Consider the following 22,589-nt stretch of genomic DNA (forward strand, 5'->3'; position numbering starts at 1 on the left):
AAGAAGAAGAAGAAGAAGAAGAAGAAGAAGAAGAAGAAGAAGAAGAAAAAAAAGAAGAAAAAAAGAAGAAAAAAAAGAAGAAAAAGAAAAAGAAGAAGAAGAAGAAGAAGAAGAAGAAGAAGAAGAAGAAGAAGAACACCCTGCCCAATCTTTCAGTTGCTAGAGCCTTTCCTTAAGGTTACCTTTCGATCAGTTTGTACTTCTCTTGTACATTTTACTGATTTTAAATAATGCCCCAGGTCATCCAACTCATTTGGTTCATTGTGAGAGAATGTGAGCATGTAAATTCTCCAAGATGCAGACAAATCCTTCTATACCTACCAGCATATGTATGAAAATTTAAAGAAAGAAAAAACAGTTAAGTTTATAATGCTAAAATATTTTAAACAATAATAGTATTCTCATCATATCAGTATAGGTAGGCTTATCTTCAGGTATAATATTTGGTATTTTTATTTTTTTTATGTTGTTTTCTATAACTATTACTTTGTAATAAACTTTAGTCAGATACATTTTTATTGCATTTTGCTGTTATGTTTAAAAGAGATAAAAACATTTTTTTTAATTTCCATTGCATATTTCCACTGGAATGGAATCAATTACCACATTTTACATATAATTATAATTCTAAGTAGTAGAAATCCAAATAATGTGACCACTTCACAGGATTCATCAATCACATTAATTGGGACCAAGCTGTATACATATTTACATATGTATTGAGACTATCACAACTCATACACACTGGAAGGTGGGGTCCCCAGAGTAAGGAAGACTGCACCTCCTTGTCAGAGTTCTAGGTGTACCTCTTATGGACCAGTATCATTCTTCTCTAATGCTATTAGATTGAGCCTCCATTTCCACATATTCTCTTCAGCATAAACTACCAGTGATTAGCATCTTAGTTTCATTTAACTAAGTAACATAAATTAGCTTTTACATAGTAAGTACAGACATACAAATATTTTTCTCCTGCACCTGTGGGCATACTCTTTCCCTATAATACCTTGGTCCCTGGGGACAGTGGGTTCAAATTTCATGCAGCTGCTATGATAGCATAGCCAATATGTGAATCACTGTCATTTTCTCTTGGCTGCTTTTTACATGAAGTCTTTCCTGGTTCAAGTATATTACGCAGGACTTTACTGCCCATGGCTGGCCATAAAATCCATCAAGCACTTAAGCTTTTGGATCTATTGTAGTTCTGACCTTTCAAAACTCATAAGGTTTTAGCTGTTTCCCATACTTCATCTAAATGCAAGACAAGAGGCAAAGAATAGGTTGATATTCATTGAACATTTGTTGGTCTCAGGTGGGGAGAATCCAAGTTCTCTCCTGATTCAGAGATATACAGCATGTCTCTCTCCTCACATTCAGCCAGTCAGGAAGGAAGAAGAGACTCTTTGGCCAGTTAGTGCCTTTGGAATACACTGCAGTCCCACTCAGCAGTCAATCAACAGTCATCTTCACCATGTGGTTAGCAGACCCTGTAACAGAGTTCTGCACATGCTTCAAATCAGGAAGGATGGCCCTGCCATTATTGATCATCATAGAGTTTTAGAAGTGGAGTTTCCAGCTGTTTCCATGCAGATGAACAACAAGGTAGAGCATGCCCAAATTGCTTTAAAGATAGAACTCACACTGACCAGGCTCCCATTATATATCCATATTGTATATTATATACTATAGAATATAAGTTCTTTGACTATAAGGAATGCTTTTGGTTTTTTGTTTTTCTTTATATCCTTAGCATTTAGTACAGTGCCTGATGCAGTAAATACTTAATAAATACTTACCAGTTGATTTATAGCTTAGAAAACAGAAGTCCTCTATCACTACAATATCATGTCAAGTTTGTCTATGTTCCAGACTCATCTATTTCCTCTTTCTGTTTGGGAGGTCTGTACTATACTCTAATGACAAAATCACTATGTCCCTTCTTTGATCTTCACACAAATCCTTTCTACCACACTTCCCCCCTCTGGTTCCTGAATTTCTTCACATGAACATATCTTCTTATAACTCACTATCTATCTGCAGGGATTATTTTTTATTTTTATATTGATATACTAACTCAATGGATTGGTCAGCCAATTACAAAATAAGCACTTTTCATCCATTTAGTATTTTATGTTGTATTATAATAGATCATAATCTGTTCTACATCCATTGTTACATCTATTTGGTATTGTTTGTTTTATTATGATAGATTATAACCTATCTGTGCTAAAGTAGAATCTCATTAAGGCAGGTCTATAATATTCTTGCAATTGATTCAATCAGTATAATATTAGCCTTAATAGAGTACCTGGCATATAGTAGGTGGTTCCTTAATGTTTATTGATTGATTGATTGATTGATAAAAATATAGAAACAGAAGCATGTGGAAGAACTTAATCTATAGGGAATTTATTTTCTATTTTGACCTACATTCAAGTGCCAAACACATTTGCTGGGCATGCACTGTTTTATGTTTCAATTCACACTAATAATTAAAAGGTCATTGAACCAATTTTCAGCTATGGTTATATCCTTCAAGGAATTTTATATGATCTTGACATGTGCATGAGATTTGGTAGAACAAAATGAAGCCATAAAAGCTTTCCTTTAATAAGGAGCCTCATAACACTTAAAAAAACTGAAAATAAAATGTGAAAAGAGCAGACACAACTTAATACCATTTTTGTGTCTGTAGGTTGGAAAGAAAGACCTTGACATTTGGTTAAAGTACTGCTGCCTTCAGCTTTAATTAGTCCTCTAACTGGGCATCTGTCATCCAGCATTCACAGGCAACTTTTGATTTGGGTCATGCATAAAAGTGTTGATTCACCTCGGGACTTTTATATTTCATGAGATTTGCTTTAAATAATGAAACAATTTTGCTGAACTTTGTGTAACTGCATTATGACTATGGCTGTGGCGGCAAAGGGAAAAAAAAGAAAGGAAAAAATTATCACATAAAATTTCAGAAAAAATGGGCATTGCTTTACTCAATTGTCTCTCAAAATCAGATCCTTGTTCCTGTGTTTTTTTTTAAGGCAATTGGGGTTAAGCAACTAGCCCAGGGTAAGTAAGTGTCAAGTGTTTGACCTGAGCCCTGATTTGAACTCAGGTCCTCCTGACTTCAGGGCTGGTGTGTTATCCACTGCACTACCTAGCTGCCCCTCAGTTCCTGTTTCTTAAATAACCATATATAAAGTATTTGTCACCCATATGGATTGTGGATTATGTGCCTGTCCACATAGGTTCTCCAAATGTGGTTTGCAGGGAGACCTGAATAGATATCTCTGAAATTGTATCCATCCTTATCCAAGGAATATTTTGATTCCTGCCTGGATGGGAGTGAGATAGGGGGACAGGAGGCTGGCTGCTCTACCCTCCTCAGAGAAGGGATGAAAAACTAGAATTATATCTATCTGTCCCTCTTAATACAGTTAGTTTGAGAGAATGATTTTTAGGTTAAACTACTTTCCTGCTCCCTCTACCTTAAGCAGAAAAGAATGCTCCAAGCTTATATCCTAAGGCTTGATTCCTTTCCCACAAAACCTTACTTACAGAAAAAAAAATAAACCAATTAAATGAACAGATAGCAAATAGAATTCAGAGGAATTGTACAAAACAGATATGCCAGAAAATATACAGAATGAATGAGTTTTTGCATTGGAAATAAGCTATCTCAGATCAACCAAGAGAGTCACCAGTCTCATCTATGAGAAAACTCCCAGAAGTCTCTAGGGAGGAATAGTGGAAATCAGGGATCTATTGAGGCACTGAAAGCTCTGCAAATATACTGCTTCCCAAAGTCCTTTCTCTCTTTTGATGGATGTCTCCCTGAAGAGAACTTGGAACCACATGTGTTCTCTCTCAAAGCTAGAATCAAGAAGGTCTTTCCTCTCACAAGCTCTGGACAACTATGACCCTCACACAAGCATGTAGTAAGGAATAATAATCATCTCTCCCCATTAGAAGAGTTGTATTTAGTCTTGAACCCCAGTTTACGCATACAAAAAGGCTTAGGGGAGGGAGGGTCACTAAAAGTCCACATGAGGCCATCAGTATGCCTAGACCTTAGTCAGTCAACAAGCATTTATTAAGCATCTATTTGGAGGTAATCCCAGGAGGAAAGTAGAAGGTGAGATTATAGCTGAGCCTTCAAGGAATTTGGGGAAGCCAGGATACAGAGTCGAGGAAGAATAATATTCCAGGCATGAGGGAGAGCCAGTGAAAATGAACAGAGTTGAGAGCTTGAACATCTTATGCAAGGAACAGCAAGGAGGCCAATGTCACTAAATCATAGAATATATGGAAGGAAGTAAAGTATCAAAAGAGTGGAAGGGTAGAAAAGGGACAAGTTTCGAAGGTCTTCAAGAGTTAAGCAGAAGATTCTCTATTTGATCCGGGAAGTAGCAAGGAATCATTGGTGTTTATTGAATAGAGTAATGAAATGGTCAATCTTGCATTTTAGGAAGATTGCCTTAATAGCTGTGTAGAGGATAAACTAGAACGAGGAGAGACTTGAGGTAAAAACATCCATAAAAAGGCCATTGCAGTAGACCAAAGTGTGAGGTTATGAGGGTCTGAACTAGGGTGGTGGCAGCATCAGAGGAGAGAAGAGAATATATATGAGAGATACTTTGAAAGTAGAATTGACAGAACTTGGTAACTGATTTGGGTATGGAGGGTAAAAAAGTAAAGAGTCAAGGTAGGATGATCCCTAGATGTGAGCTTTGGTGACTGGCAAGAGGGTGGCCACCTCAATACTAATAGAGAAGATAGGAAAAGATGAGGGTTTGGGGAGGGGAGACACACAATGAGTTCAGTTTTAGATATTTTGAGTTTCAAGTATCTATGGGACATCTAATTTGAGATGTCCAGTAGGCAATGGGACATATGAAACTGGAGGCCAAAAGAAAAGTCAGATTTAGAAAAATAGATCTGAAAATCATCTATGTACTAAAGCCCAAAGGTCCTAAATCCCAGGCCAATGCTCTTTTAGGTACCTTAGCATAGGAAAGGAAGCTTGGGGCAGTGTAAAAAGTTAGGTTCTGAAAGATTTATCTTCAAATTCTTTTTCTGACATGTGACAGTTATGTAACTGTAAGTAGTCATATAGCCTCTATGTGACTCTCAGCCTTGGTTTCCTCATCTGTAAAAATGGGGATAATAATGGTACTTATCTCACAGAGTTAATGCAAGAGTTAAATGAGATAATATATGTAAAATGCTTAGCAAACATTAAACTGCTATATAAATCTGAATTCTTTTTACCACACATCCCTCCATAAACATATTCCTCCACTATTTCATTCATTACTCTTTTTTTGTTCTACTAAATGTGCTCCTCTGGTTATTCATTTATTGTTGCATTTGAGCCATTAACATTGTTGGCTGCATATCTCCTCTTTTCAATCCATTTCTACTGGAAGAAGTGACATTTATAAGAAGTTCTATGCTTTATAAAGCACATCATATGAATTACTTTATTTGACAACAATAATGTTAATTAGGGCAGGGATAATGATCTCTCTTTTGAGGAAACTGAGGACCACAGAGACGCAGTGATTTGCCTAAGACCACACAGTTAATTAATGGCAGAATCAGGGCAAGAACCCATGTCTCCTGGTTCACAAGCCTGCAACCTTTCCCACTAACAATTAACTGTGGCCTCTTTAAACTAGCAGCACTCACAAAATGCTGTTGATTGGACTGAGAGAGAGAAAGAGAAAGAGAGAGACAGACAGACAGACAGAGACAGACAGACAGACAGACAGACAGAGAGAGAGTTGCAAGTTATTCTGTTGCCAAATGTTGAATGGGAAGAGTTCATAGAAAATGAAAGACATCTGAGCTCAGCAAAGAGGAAATAACCCTGTACTTAAACTCAAGAAGACTGTTTTCAAAACTGTCTCAGACATGTTTGAGCCACATGGTTCTAGAGGAGTCATTTAATATTTCACTGCCTGTTTCTTAATCTGTAAATTGGGGATGAGCATTTCTTTAGCACTTATCCTACAGGATTTTTATGAAAATCATTCAAGTAAAGGAGGTAATTTGCATAATTTGTATATCATAAAACACTACATAAATATCTATTATTATTATTATCATTGCTTCATAAAATAAGCTATTGCTATTTTTTCCTTTAGATATTTAAACTTTTGGGACAAACAACAAATATCTAAGTATTTTGCATTACTATTCTCATAATTTTGTATTATATTTATTAGTTATCCCTTAGCATGATGTCTGGGGCATGACAGGCAATTAATAAGTGCCTGTTGGATGATGAATAAATTATTATTTAGTCTTAGACTGGGCCTGTAATTTCTTTGATATAAGAAACTCTCTTAAACAATGCAGATTAGCAGCTTCTTGGAGTTTACAGTCTTTTAGAGAGTTGCCTGGGGCACTAAAAATTAGAGTGATTGAATCAGCCAGACAGCTGGTATGTGTAAGAGGCAGAATTTGAATCCATCTAGGTCTTCCTGGCTCCAAGGCTGGCTATGTATCAACTAGACAACACTGCCTCTCCTTGTGAGTTTTGTGACAAATCTATACATATATTTTTATCCTTAAAACACATGATTGTAAAAGTTACATTTCATCATAAGTATGATTATACTATTTCATCCTACCAAGTCACTGAGGGATATATCTTCATTTTTAAAGAACTTTTGATGAAAAATAGGGTTTAAATTTTAAAAATGCTCTATAAAGACAACTTTTTAAGCAACAAATGTCTTCTTTGTGAAATACACAACACACACAACACACAAGCATTTATTAAGCACTTAATATAAGACAGGCATTATGCTAAGTTCTGGGAATACAAATATAAGAAGGAAAAGTCCCTATACTCAAGGAACTTACATTTTAATGAAGGAAGATAACATATTAAAGGAAGCTGAAAGGGGAGAACTTGAGAGAGGAGAGAAAGGGAACTGGTGCAGAGGCAAGGTAGAGATACTCCAGAGTGCAGACTGGGGAGAGTTGAGACATGGCTGGCCTGTAGGCCCTCCTTAAATGGAGGTTCTGGGAGGAGTCACCCAATCAGAGAGAGGGTGCAGGATAAGAAAGGATGCCTCCAATCAGTAAATTCCAGAGTTATGATGAGACTTACACAATCTATAGCCTATGAATGAAGTCAGTAGGTGGAGGTTGAAAGGAGTTCCTAATGAATAGAGGAACTCAGAGTAGAGATTAGAGATTTTTCTGTTTTAATCATTTTTGAGTTTATTCCAGGTCATACTGAACCAGAAGGAGAAACAAGAGCTTGGTATAACTTAGGGACCAATTCATAAAAGTACCTCTCATAAGATCATTGATTGATTCCTTTCCAGTAGGCCTGTTTACCTATAACTATAGAGCTCTGGGCAATCGTTCCTTTCCTTCAGGCCTCCTGGGGCCTGAAGATTATCTCACTTTACTCCAGATACCAACCACTGGCTGAACCACAAATATAACTTGCCTCTTGCAGGAGTCCTCTTGAATCCTTGGCTATCTGCTCCCTCTTCCATTGACCCCTATACTGAATCCCCACATATGTCATGCTAGGCCTTATGCCTTTCCTTATAATGCACTGAATAAAGGCCTAATGCATCATCATTCTATTGGTTTCTGTGGAAACATCTTAAGTCCACAAAACCAGCTGCAACAGACTAGGATAAACTGAGTTTATTTAGTGATTATATTTAATCATCAACTGTTCATTATAAACTGTTCAACCTCAATGATAGTATATGGAGCAGAAAGTATGCAAGAAGGTTTTCAAGAACAGCTTCAACATAGTGAACTGAAGCTTAAAATGAGATAATGGTCATTTGGAAAAGTGACCTTTTTCCTTCCCAATTAGGTTTCCTCAGACATGATATAATAAATGATTATTGCTGTGTCGTTATAGGCAAAACATTTTATACTGCTTTTTCATTGAGGCTAGATGGGTGAGGCAGTCTTCTTCGATGATTTGGTCCACAATTCTGTAATCCTGAATGAATGAGCTTCTCATGGTAGCTGAGTCAATTATATACCATTTCTATTGAGCCTTTAATATTCCTGGCTTAATTAATATCAACAAAAATAAAATGATGAGAAGGTAAAATGTCTTTGTCAATCTGCCTTACATCATTATGATGGGCAAATATATTTATACTAAAAGTCTGAATAGTGGAATCTCTTCTATTGCATAACTCTGTGTAGCTGCAGTCCCTGCACTTTGACTGAAGTATTTCTTCTCTTTATAAGACTTGATTTGGATAATATCAAATTATCACTAAGTCAACAGAGCCATGTAGTCTAACCCATATTCCACTACAACATATTCAACAAGTGGTCATGCAGCTTCTGCTTAATGACCTTTCAGAATGGAGAGCCCACCACCACTTGAGGCAGCCCATTCCATTTTTAGGTAGCTGTAATTGTCAGGAAGTTTTTCTTGACTCCAAGCCTGAACTTTTAGCTTCCACTCTTTTCTTCTGGTGCTCACTCTGAGTTTGTTGTTGGTGTTGGTCAGTCATTTCAATCTTTTTCATTTCAGACTCTTCATGACCCCATTTAGGGTTTTCTTTGCAAAGTTACTAGATTGGTTTGCCATTTCCTTCTCCAGCTCATTTGCTAGATGAGGAAACTGAGCCAGAGTTAAGTGACTTGCCCAGGGTCACACAGCTTGTAAGTATCTGAGGCCAGATTTGAACTCATGAAGATGAGTCTTTCTGATTTCAAGTCCAGTGCTCTATCCACTGTACCACTTAGAAGTAAAATAATTACAGCTAAATCCATAGAAGAAGACAGAATTCCAAATATGGTAAGATTTTTTATGAATTAATGAGAAAGAACCCTAAAGTTTGTGACACTCAATCAGAGACTCAGCCCATCATCCTTCATCTGTCCCCAGGAGGGGCATAAGCAGACATATTGACTGGAGAGCCTGGACCTAGGGTAGAAACCCACATGGCAACAGCTACTCTGTCTGAACACTTCTGCCACTGCATAAGATGCAATTAGAATTGATTCTACCAAACCATGTAAAGTAAAGGAAGAGGGTGGAATAAGAATCAGATGGACTAAAAATTGTTGTGTTTTTTTTTACAAGAACCTAGCTAGCTCTATAGTAGAGATATGTACACACCTCCCCACCCCTCAAGTTTCAGTGTCTCTGCTTTAACGCATTTGCTTTCTCCATACACCAACTGAATTAGAAGTTTCCAGCTACTCAATCATTTGAAGGAAAGGAGAACAGATGGAAGAATTTGGAGAGTACCAGCATAAGCAACTGCATCTAGCCTAAAGGATATAAGCCCAGTTGGGGTGAGTCCTGTCTTCCCAGAGGTTACTCAGGGCAGGACTAGTGAGCACTGATTCCTCAAAAAGCAACTTTTGATCCTCATCTTTGCTTGCTGAAGAGCAAAGGGGAAGGACCAAAAACTGAATGATAGAAAAATCCATTAAAAGGATGGGCCATTAAAAATATCAAGAGAAAAAGTCTCAACAAGGTCCCAGAGTACTAGTAAATAAGTCAAAAGTCCAAAGCCAAAAGTAATGAATAAATCTCCAACAAGAATACAAAAAATTTTTAACAAATATAATTTTTAAAATGAAAGACAGAATATTTTGAACTTGTTAAAAAGCATGGAACAATAAGAAATTCCAGGATGATTCAAAAGAGAAAAACAGTCCATAAATAGAGAAATTAGCACTGAAAATAAGACAAAAATTGGAATTCTCAAAATTTTTGAAACAATTAGAATATTAGAAAAAAGTTACTATAAAATGGAAAATATTTCTAGAGAAATGAAAGGGATATTGAGAAATTTGGAATACAAAAATACTAAGGTAGGGAGAAAAGTCAGAAGAGAAAACAGGCAATAACATTGAAAAGAACATACAAATTTTATAAAAGCTAAATCCACTGATCTTGAAAAGGTAATTTAAGGATCATAGGTCACCCAAAATAATAGACAAATTAATAAACTTAAAGACAACAAGGTAGAAAATAACATAGGAAAACTATCTGGAACTTCTGAATATAGAAAACAAAGTATCAATTAAAGTAATCCATAGATTACTTCCAGGAAAAAAAAAAAGACTCCTTGCCTCAAAATCCAAGACATCTAAATTTAACAATTTCATTGACAGCAAGCAAATTTTACAAGACAGACATTCAAACATGAAGGAAAGAATATGTGAATAAGATTATTTCACAGTGTTATATTCTGAAAAGCAAAGAAGTTAAAGCTTCAACTCAAAATGCCATACCTTGAAAATGTAAGGTTAATCATCAATGAAAAAAATGAGCATACAGCAAAAGAGAATCTTTTGAGGCATCCAAGCAAAAATCAAAATAAAGAAAAAGAGAAGTGAACAGAATATTTGACTTACAAACATACCAAATCACAGAAATATAATCAAACTAAATACAATTATCAAGGAAAGAATAAAAATAATAAACATAATGAAATCAATGTCTTCAGACTTAGAGGTTTTTTGGTTGTTGTTTGCTTTTTTTTTTAAGAGAAAGCTAGAGTTGTGAAGTAAAAGAAAGAAAAAGGAATCATCATCAAAGAATGAAAAGGATACATGGAAATGAAGATTTGTTCAGACACTGAAGAATTAGGGGAAGCAAAGGTGGAGGAGCAGAAATGTAGCACCAAGAACTAACTAATCCATTGATCCTATTCCCCTTACTGGCGGATAAAATATATTCCCAGCTCCAAGCCATGTAATAATGTACTGAAGATCAATACAAGGTCAATAATAAGGAGCAACTTCATTTCTGATTCCACATTTGATGAAATAAGAGTTAAAACTAAAGACTTTTTAAATCTGAAGAGAGAAAAGTTAAAGAACCCAAAGGTAGTGAAAATGTATACAATATAGACTTCACAAATGCTACCCATTTTAGAAAAAATGGATGACTAAAATAATGTTGATGTCTCAAACGGTGTTCAAGAAGAGATGGGCATCCTTTGAATTTTTAAAAATGCATTTCAAGTTTGATGGCAAAACTACAACTAATAAAAGAACTATTAAAAACAGCAATCCATAAAAAGTAGCATCTGTTATAAACATCATGAGTGAATACATTCTCCCACAATATTTGGCAGAGTATAAAAAACATTTTAGCATCAGGGCATAACAGTATATGCTGCAGCCATTATCATGGTGAGGACAATAGGAGCAGAGCATAGAGTACTATCACGGTGAAAGAAACTTGAAAAAACTGTTAAAGCCCTATGGAAAAATACTGCATGACATCAGCATCTAGCCATTATTCAGTAGAAAACTTGAACATAATATTACCCAATTAAAGTAACAAAAACAAACATACAGAATGGAATCTGAATAAGAAAACTATAACAAATTCTTGATACTCTAAATCAACAATTGAAAGAAAAAGTGAAAAGGTTGAGAAAATACAAGTAGTCAAACCCATGCAAAGAACAAAATTAACAATTCAACATCAATCAAAATCTATACTATAAAGCCTTGAGAAGCTGAAAAAAAAAGAATAGAGAATGATCTCAAAGAAAGAAGTAGAGGAAAATTTCTAATTATCTACATAATTGAAAGAAGTTCAATAAAATAAAAATTAAGTTGATCTAACACAAAACAAAAGAAAACCTGTGTAAAGTCAATATAATATACAGCATAACAGCTATATCAATTAAAGATAACTGAAACTATAGCTTCTTTGCAAAATTGAAATATGGTGGTTCCAGATAATCACAATAATTATTGAATCAAATGTTTCACAGCAGTGCATCAATTACCAAAGAATTTGACCAGATTCCTCTCTGACACAAACTCAGTCCTATTTTTCTTAATAGGAGGCATTTCATACTTACACTAACCCATAAGAATACCAGTGAGCTCTACAAATCTAGGCCAATTACATATTTATGTACTATATACAAAGTATTTTTATCTTTTATTGCTCAAAAACATCAATAAATCTTTACAAGAAAACCATATATTGATTGAAAAGAAAAAGAATACATCAGAAAGTCCCAGAAGTAAAAAAGAAAAACTCATTTGTAATTTGGTGATTATTGAACAAATCACCCAAAAGCACTGTAATATTTATAATATACTTAATGATCACCACAAAGTCTTTAACTCAGTTCTGCATTTTTGACTTAGTAATGTGCTGCAAATATATGAAAATAGATTCAAGTGTAGTGAGAACACTAGAGTATTTGATGTCCATCTGGAAAACTATTCTTATTCCATCTACAAAACAATGTCAAGAATGGTTAATATAAAATACAGTGTATTCCATGAATACAGTTTAAATACAGTGTAGTTCCATCTAGCCATAAACCCAATATCATAACTCCTAAATAGAACTGAATATGACCTTCAAATCAAAGGAAGAGTCATACCAAAACACTTTATTGTTCATTGACTTGATATACAATAATGATGTGATATTGTTCCATTGGAAAAACATTACACAACTATTTTAAATAATGGAAACTACCTCCAAAGACATCAGATTAAAATTTGGACTCAAAAAGTGTAAAATTCTGAATATACACAAAAAAAAGAAATGAAACTAAAGGCTTTGAACTTAAAACTGGAGGTTGAATTTAACCAATCTATGAAGACAATACTTCAAATGTCAATTCTTCTCTAGGTAAGATCTATGGAGTATAAGGTTATCAGGGAGAAAGCTAAGACCATATATGTTCAGATATATTAGCATTCTGAAGTCAAAGCTTAACAGGAAGAATAGATTGAGAGCAACTAACATCAGTGAAATACAAGTATAACAGGGTGGGCTCTGGCCCCCAGATATCTGAATGCTAAATGTGTTACTTTCTCCCCTAACTCAGGGTTTTCCAAGAGGTTATGGGAGAAGGTCTCTCATTCTCCACCATTGACTTAAACCAGAGGTGAGGAACCTGCAACCTCAAGATCACATGTGGCCCTCTAGGTCCTCAAGTGCAACTCTTTGACTGAATCCAAACTTCACAAAACAGATCCCCTTAATTAAAGGATTTGTTCTGGAAAACTTGGACTCAGTCAGAAGACCACCACCAAGGACCTATAAGACCATAAGTGGCCTCAAGGCCGCAGGTTCCTCACTCCTAAGTCTTAAGCCCTCACTGATTGTATTCACCCAATTTTAGGGGTCCAAACATCTCAGTTCATCTAGCTACTTAAGTCATATTATCTTTTACAAAGGAATATTTACCTCAAATGTATAACAAGAGCAAACATAGAAACAGTTCCTCTGAAACTTCAGGAATGTAGTCCCCACCTTGTATCACCTTAGTTTTGGAGGAAATGTTCTCCTGGGAGGGGAAAGGGACCAGAGCGCAAGAGGTATGGTCTGGAAATGGCTGGGAAGTGGGATGGTTATTCAATGACATGGTGGAAACTTTACATCAGACCTTTAGAGCTTGTGAAACTTTAGCATCAATCATATAGAAAGAAAGACACAATCAGGTGGCTAGAATTATATCCTAGAATCTTGCTACCTTTTATAAATGAACAGATGACAAAACCTTGTGCTATAAATACAAACCTGCATATATTCTTGAGAAATCGGGGGGGGGGAGGAGAGGATGTAGAAGAATCAGACCATCCTCACACTCAGAACTGTTGCCTATAATTGTCCAGTTATAACATTGATCCATGTGAGTAATTTTTTAAAACTTTATTTATTTTATTCTGAACTTAAGGAATAAAACAAGTATTTCTATAACATAGTAGAATAGAAAAAAAGATGATGGCAATGAAACTGTAAACCTATTATGGAAAATTTGTTCTTTCTTTTAAATATATAATAAAATTATCATGTAACTTTCTTTTTTCTTTTTTCCTTCCCTCCTTCCTACTCTAGAGATGGCTACCATTAGACATAAATGTGTGTGTCTGTGTGTGTGTGTGTGTGTGTGTGTGTGTGTGCACTCACGGGCACTCACATAAAAATCATTCTATACATACCTCTATTTATCAGTTCTTTCTCTGGATGCAAATAGTATCTTCCTTCATAGGTCCTTTGTAGTTAATATAGGTATTTATAATAGGATGACTTGGCCACTCAAAGTTGTTCTTAAGGCAATGTTGCTGTTACTTTGGTTCTGCTCATTTCTCTCTTTTTTATTTCATACAAGTCTTTCCATGTTTTTCTAAAATCATCAAGCTCACCATTTCTTATAGCAGAGTAGTATTCTATCACAATCATATACCACAATTTATTCAGCCATTCCTCAACTGATGGGCATCCTTGCAATTTCTAATTCTTTACCACCAGAAAGAGAGTTGCTATAAATATTTTAGAACATATAAGTTCTTTTCCTTTTTCCCTAAATCATCTTGGGAAACAAACTAGAAATGGAATTACTAGGTCCAAGGGTAGAGACAGTTTAATAACTCTTTGCACATAATTCCAGATAGCTCTCCAAAATGGTTAGATCAGTTCACAGTTCCACCAACAGTGAATTAATGTACCAATTTTTCCACATCCCCTCCAAATTTATTGCTTTCTCCTTCAATCATTTTAGTCATTCTGATAGGTGTAAAGTGATATCTCAAGGTTGTTTTAATTTGCATTTCCCTAATCAACAATGATTTAGAGCATTTTTATATGGCTATAAATTGTTTTTATTTCTTCATCAAAAAACTTTGTGTTCATGTCCTTTGACCATTAATCAAATGGGAAATGATTCATATTCTTATAGACTTGACAAAGTTCTTTATATGTTTGAGATATATATCTTTATCTGAGAAACTGTCTATAAAAATTATTTCCCAATTTTCTGCTTTCCTTCTGATCTTGTCTATATTTGTTTTATTTGTGTAAAACCTTTTTAATTTAAGGTAATAACAATTATCCATTTTATATCTCACACTGCTCTCTATCTCTTGCTTATTCATAAATTGTGATTTCCATATCCATAAATGTGACAGGTAATATGTTCCATGTTCTTCAGATTTTCTTGTAATATCTCTCTTTATATCTAGGTCATGTATCCATCTTGACCTTATCTTGGTAAATGGTGTAAGATATTGGTCTATGCCCCATTTCTGCCAGATTGCTTTCCAGATTTCCCAACAATTTTTACCAAATAATAATTCTTATCCCAAAACAAAAAAAAAAACTTAAATCTTTACACTTGTCAAACATAAGGTTACTATAGTCATTTGCTGCTATAAATTATATATCTACTATGTTTCACTGATCTACCTCTTTATTTCTTAGCCAGTATTAAATAGTATTGATAATTAATGCCTTATACTATAGTTTAAGCTCTGATACTGCCAAACATCCTTCCTTTACATTTTTTCCTTAGTTCCTTTAATATTCTTGACCTTTTGTTCTTCCAAATAAATATTGTTATTATTTTTTCTAACTCAGTAAAATAATTTTTGGTAATTTAATTGAAATGACATTGAATATGTAAATTCATTAAGATAAAATGTTATTTTTATTATATTGGCCTTGCCTATCCATGAACAATTACTATTTCTCCAATTATTTAAATCTGATTTTATTCATATAAAAAGATTTTTATAATTTCATTCATATACTTCCTGGGTTTGTTTTGGCAGGTATACTTCCACATATTTTATACTGTCTAGAGTTATTTTTAAATGGATATCTCTTACTATCTCTTCTTGCTGGGTTTTGTTTATGATATATAGGAATACTGATGATTTATGTGGATTTACTTTATATACTGTTCCTTTGCTAAAATTATTAATTATTTTGACTAACTTTTTAGTTGAATCTTTGGGATTTTCCAAGTATAACATCATACTGTCTGCATAAAGAGACGATTTTATTACCTCATTTCCTATTCTGATTCCTTCTATTTATTTTTCTTCTCTTACTGCTATTGTTAGGCTTTCCAATACAATATTGAATAATATTGGTGACAATGGGTATCCTTGTTTCACAAAATCCATGTGAGTTTAAAAATAGGTATTGTGTCAACATACCAAATATTCATAATCCCCAACTACATAGGACAAAAAATTCTTTAAAAATGAAAGACCTAGTAGAAGAAATTAAAACAATACAGAAACGGGATGAGGCTTATGTTTTACCTACAGTGCTGTCTGCTACTAGAATTATCTTGGTAATCATTTCCAGGAGTCAACAAATAAATTAACTGAATTATTAATACTCCTGTTCAGTTACAAAGACCAGTCATTTTACCTACCTATGCAATAGTCTACAGAAGATTAAATATAAGTGAATAGCAGGATACTGACATGCTCAGGATGTTGCTATCTGCATCCCATCAAAAAGGGAGATAAAATGAGATAATAATAATGACAATAACAAAAACCATCACCCATGCCACAATAGGGTAGTAGAGTAACAAGAAAGTAGGAAAATGCCCACCAGGGATGTACAGAGAAAATTGTATGTTCCCTGAGACAACTAGAATAGCTGTGAAACACTGACATAAACTTCTGAAATGCTGATGAATTAGACTTTGGTAATACCTTTGATTGTGTCAATATTCAATTGTTCCTAATAACCAAAGGAATATTTAGGACAGTATTTAAGAATGAACCTACCTGAAATGATCATTTTTTTTTCTGGTGAGGCAATTGGGGTTAAATAACTTGCTTAGGGTCACACAGCTAGTAAGTGTCAAGTGTTTGGTCTGAGGCCGGATTTGAACTCAGGTCCTCCTGACTTCAGGGCTGGTGCTCTATTCACTGCGCCACCTAGCCACCCCTGAAATGATCAGTTTGACACAGAGGATAGCAGAGTAAGTCAAGTTACTTCAGTTCAGTAACCACAGGAAGAATAAATGGAGGGAGGAAAAACACATTTATTAAGCTAAGTACTTTCAAATTGTTATCTCATTTAATCTTCGCAGCAACCCTGGGAGGTAGGTACTATTACTATCTGCATTTTACAGTTGAGAAAACTTCACCAGGCAGAGATTAAGTGATTTGCTCAGGGTCATAGCTAGAAGGTGTCTGAGTCCAGATTTGACTCCAAATCCAATGTACTACTTACCTTGCCTAGGAAGGAAAGATTCCCTGGAATGATTAAGAAATATTATTACCTCACATTCTGGAAACACTTTACTGCAGACAGCATTGACCAATACAGTAAGCAAACCTTGAGTGCATGATGATTTCAATGCTTTAATTATGTTAGTACTATATCATACCAAAATTGGAAACAGAGCTTACAAATTTGCTTTTGTTTGTATATTTGGAGGGTTTGTTGAAGGCTGCAAAATTTACAATAACTTTTTAAAGATTTTTTTAAGTGAGTTTTTTTTTTTAATTTTTCTTTCTCCTGTTCTAAAATCTGTCCCTTTGGAAGTTCCTAGCTTGCTTGCATTCTTTCTGCCTACTTGGGGCCAAGCAAAATTCAATTCAATTCTGCAACCATTATTTCATACTTCCTATGTGAAAAGTACTGTAGACTAAGCTGGAAATACAAAGACATCCTCAAAATGAAGAATGAAACCTTCCTGCCCTCTTGATCTATTCTTCCACAAGACATCCCTTTAAACACTTGAAAAAGATAATCATGTTTTCCCTAAATCTTCTCTTCCCCAGGCTAAACAACCTTAGTTCCTTCAGCTAATCTTTATATAGTGCACTCATCCATCTTTGGTGTCCACCTTCGCCCAACTCTCACCTGTGTCTTCAAGGAGCTGTAGTATGTGTAGCAGCCACACTCTAGTAAACCATTTTGGCATATGGGCTAAAGGAAGTTGAGGGTAACTGGCAGGCCTCAAACCTCTCAGTGAGTTAGGGGGAAGTCTACCCAAGCACATGAAGACTTCTCCTGGTAAGATGGGCAGATGAAACTAATTTGTTCCAACAGCCATAAAGACAGCTGAAGTAGGTGCTGTGGAGTGCTTAGAGCTTAGTCAGACATTCAAGATGCCTGACTGAATCCCAGGCTTTTGTCATGCTACTGGACTTCCATGACTCTGGAAGAAAAAGTGAGGCTGACAACTTTGTGCAATTCTGCCTCACTTAAATCCAAATCACTACAAGTCAAGACATCACCCCCATAATGTCATTGGTCCTTTTAAAAAAAAAAAAAACAAAGGACAAGCAACATACAGTGTGGTTTCTAATCTCCTTGCCATCCTGATCAGATTCCTCTGGACTTAAAATATTTCTATCCATTTCTTTTCTAAATTTTCTTTCATAGAACTGATCAATATTTCAGATGAGGCCTATGCAAAGCAGAATAGTGGGACCATAATTCTACTTGTTCTTGATACTACACCTCTGTTAAATGTGGCCCCAAAACATATTCCTTTTAATACTTGCCATGTTACGTTATAGACTCTTATTAATTTTGCAATCCATGAGAACCCTTGTAATCAAATATTACCACATGTATTCCAGGACAGAAACCAGGTCAAATGGTATCATTTGAGCAGTATTAATCAAATTTAACACCTCTTACTTTCCCTATTACTGATTCTTTACTAAAATCTTTCTCCAATGGCTTATTCTGATATAGAATTATCCTTGGGTTCCCCAAAGCTACCTCAGTGGAGCAGAAGCTTTGGAAGGTTCAACATATAAAGAATGGCTTTGAGTATGGACCTGGCAACAGATTTTTTAACAGTAATGTGAGGACCATCCTAACTTATTTTAGAGAGTCTTGCTACCAAAAGATTGACTTCCAAATGGACAAGATGCTCCTTGCTGCCATGAAGACCAAAGCAAACCAAAAAGGAATTAGAATCTTTGTCAGTCAAGGGAAGATTCACTCCAGTGATATCACACCAAATTATTTAAAAAACAAAACTGTTTACCACTAGTGATAGATAGGGCTAAATAAAAATATACATAAATAGGAACACAAAGCTAAATATAACATTAGTCCAGAGGTTCCAATGTCAATAGGTGAAATTAGTATGGAAGAAACAGCCACGTGCATAAAGAAGTAATTTAACTTAAGTGCCTGAAATCTGCTTCAATGACTAAGATTTAGTGTTAGTAACTTTTCCATAGGAAAGGCGATATTTCAACTGGTAATTTCCATTGCAAATAAAATACTACAGCTGGAAAAATGTACACGTTGGAATTCATAAAACTCCCATGAAAACAAGAGAGGAAGTCTTCTCCAGGTTTAAGGAGAATGTGGAAAATACATTAGATATTGTCATTCTGAAGCCTGATATCTTTGTCCTATTATTAATGTGGAAAAGTGACTTAATAGGTAAAAAGAAAAACCTATGAGAACATTTTTTTAACTTTCAAAACACTTTCTTTTAGTACACAAGAGCAAAAGTTAATTTTTTTTAAATGCTACCATTAATAGTTACCAAATATTTTCCTGGTCACACATTCTTAATAATTATGAGACCAGAAAATGTGGTTTAAAAAAAAGAAATGGCATTAAAGTAAATGTCACCTTTGACATTAATAACCCATTGGAGCAAAAGCTAGAGACAGGCACTACCTGGATTCTGTATCCCAGACAAGATTTATTCTTATGTGCTATAGGACGGTGGCTGTGTTGGGAAAGAATTATTTGACTTGTCCTTCAAGCCACCTAGAATCTCACAGGAGGTACTGTTGGGACACAAACTTCCTTTAAACATGTATAAACCATCATGAGCTCCCTGGAGGAAAGGGCACCACAAGGGGAAGTCTAGCAGTTTTCGAACATCTGGATGTTGCCCAATAGCCCTGTTCATGAATATCCCCTGAATGAGAAAACAAACAGAAAAAGGAAACCACACACCTTGGAAGATCTCTTTGATTTACCAAATTCTGGAGAGGCACAGCAAGCTCACAGCAAGCAAAACGCCTCCTTGACCAGAAGTTCTCGGTGAAATAAAGTTCTGCTTTGAGGTCTCCATCATGTTTTCCTCTGCTAAAACAATTCATCTGTATTGTCTTTCAAGCAAGAACTTGAATGTTTAAGACAGTTTTGTTTTGTTTTGTTTGCAGCTGACTCAGTGCATTAAATATAAAACTATTTTTGCCTTTTGTATTTAATATCTCTTGGTTTGTTTCAAGTTGGTGAGTTCCACCTTACTTTGATAACTAGTAAGATATAAGGCAGAAAGGTAGTGCAGTTGAGTACTGGATTAGCAGTGAGGAAGACCAGAATTAAAATATAAATTCAGATACCAGCACTGTGTGACTCTAGTAAAGTCATTTAATCTCTCCTAGCCTTGGTTTTCTCCTCTATAAAATGAGGATCAAAATAACAGCTACCTCATGGGGTTATCATGAGAATGAAGTGAAACAACATAAGTATTTTCCAAACCTTAAAACTATAGCAATGCTAATTATTATTACATTAGGAGAAAAGTACATTTTTTCTCAACATGTAATTTGGTGTAACCCAACATTGTGTGTGTGTGTGTGTGTGTGTGTTTTATTGACTTAAGGAAAAATATTTTTGTAAATCAAAAAGTATGGATAAAAGAATGCTCCAAAAATTGAGAGTCACAGAGAGAGAGAGAGAGAGATTTAGAGTGGGAGAGAACTTCGAAAATCAAGCAGTCTGAAATTAGATATTTGCAAGCTTAAGAAAGGATGTTTCATAAGGTTATCCTCTTCATTTTGGGGCTCAATTGTTCACTCATCAATATCTTTGCCAGGACTTTCAGTTCCATGTGAAAAAAAAAGAACAAAACCACTTTAAAAGGAAATTTTATGTCTCCATTGGATAAGTGCATAGTGCTCCTTAGGAGTGTAGTTGGAATAAAAATATAGAAAGTGCTTTATCAAGTAGTGCTGAGCTTTTTTTTTTTCCGAAGAATGATCCTTCCATTATCACCATTTCTATATCGAATGCAACATTTTGAAAATTTTAATGCATCTCTTTGAAATATCCTTCTCTCCTTCTCTCAACTTTCTACATAAGAATGAAATAATGTAAGCTGTCATGTATATGAGTCAATCAAGACCAAGAATTAACCTGATTTAAAGGAGCCTAGCCTAATGATTAGAGAACTGTACCTGGAGTCAGGAAGACTTAAGTTCAAATAATACCTTAGACACTTACTACCTGTGTGACTCTAGGCAAGACACTTAACCTCCCTGAGCCTCAGCTGATTCGTGGATACAATGGGGATAATAATAGTACTTATTTCTCAGGGTTGTTATGAGGATTAAATGAGAGTATGTAAAGCACTTTGCAAACCATAAATCGTGGGAGAATATGATATTATATAACAAGTTTACAAAGCACTTAACATAGGTTACATTTATATAGCTAGCTAATCCAGAGAGGTGCCTCAGTTTCCTTCTCCACTGTGGGTGGAGGAGTTAGGGATACAGTGAAGGGATATCCAGCCAGTAATCTGATCCAGTTGGACATGTTTATTTAGCATGTAAATAATTCCAAGGGGATAGACACTTAACCCTGCTAAAGAAGGTCAAGAGATCCTCTTTTCAAAAGGATTTGTACTAAATATTGTTGCAGATAAATGAGTGATTGGGATAGAGGAGCCAAGGCATTCAAGTCAATAGAACCATTATTTACTGAGCTCCTAGAGCTGAGTGCAAAATAATGTGATTGACGAGCATAAAAGGAGATCTGGATAAGCCCTCAAAAGAGGCTGTGTTGTGTAATGGGGGGGGGAGGCGGAGTCAGAAACAATGGTCTTGAACTCAGAAATCTAGAACTGAATTCTTGCTCTAAATCTGCATAGATTTCAGGTTGTGGGTAGCTCATTTTAACTCAATCTCAGTTTCCTCGTCTGTAAAATGGACATGGTTAATGCTTGTCCCGCTTACCTCAAAAGAACACTTTGCAAATTGTACTGTTTTCTATAAATGGGGTTATTAGCAAGAAATGCCATCACTGTCACAGAACAGCCTGGCCTTGACAGCATAATCCCATCCTCATCTAATTCTGTTTGACTCTCGGTCTTTTAAGGGACAGCATGATATAGTGGGTAGAGCACTAACTCTGGTGTCAGGAATAACTAGATTCAAATTCTGCCTAAGAAATTAGCTACGTGGGCTAGGGCGGCAGCGGGCCCTCCAGGTCGGAGGTGACCACAGAGGTGGTGGTTGGGACCACTCGGGCTGCCTAGGGCGGCGGCGGCTGCGGTGGCGTGAGCAGGAGCGCGAATCCCCAGGGCGGGGACCGGGGACGCCCAGCGGCTCCGGCTCCAGCGGCTCCTGACTCCCCCTGCCCCGCTCGGGCCGCTTGGCCATTGGCTCCTCCGCGGTGGCCGCGTACTCGGGCGCAGTGGCTCTAGGTGAAGGAGGAGACCATCTTCCTGCACGACGGCCTAATCGGGTCACCGACCTGGCCAAGCTGCCCAGCGAGATCCGAGGCAGCCGACGCCAACCAGGAGGGTTTCCATCTGGGAAGAAGAGAAGCCTGGCCCTTCCCTAATTCAGTTTTGGGCTGGGACGCGACTTTCAGCCTTGTGGCGACTGTCTTGCAGGAATTCTGCAGCTTTCTTCATTGCAGACAAGGCCTTCTGGAGATCCAGATACCAAGTTTCAGCTGTTGAGTTTTCAAGAGTGGAATTAGATTTATGCTCTGCATATTTAAAACTAAAGCAAATTGATAGATGATTTTAAAAAAAAAAAACTTCTTTTTTGCTTTCTGTATTTTCAAGTTTTTGATTAGTGCAGAGAGGTCTTTTGTTACATATCTAGTCGTA

The sequence above is a fragment of the Vombatus ursinus genome, unplaced genomic scaffold (genome assembly GCF_900497805.2).
Source record: "Vombatus ursinus unplaced genomic scaffold, bare-nosed wombat genome assembly UNPS02000582.1, whole genome shotgun sequence".
Classification (NCBI taxonomy): domain Eukaryota; kingdom Metazoa; phylum Chordata; class Mammalia; order Diprotodontia; family Vombatidae; genus Vombatus; species Vombatus ursinus.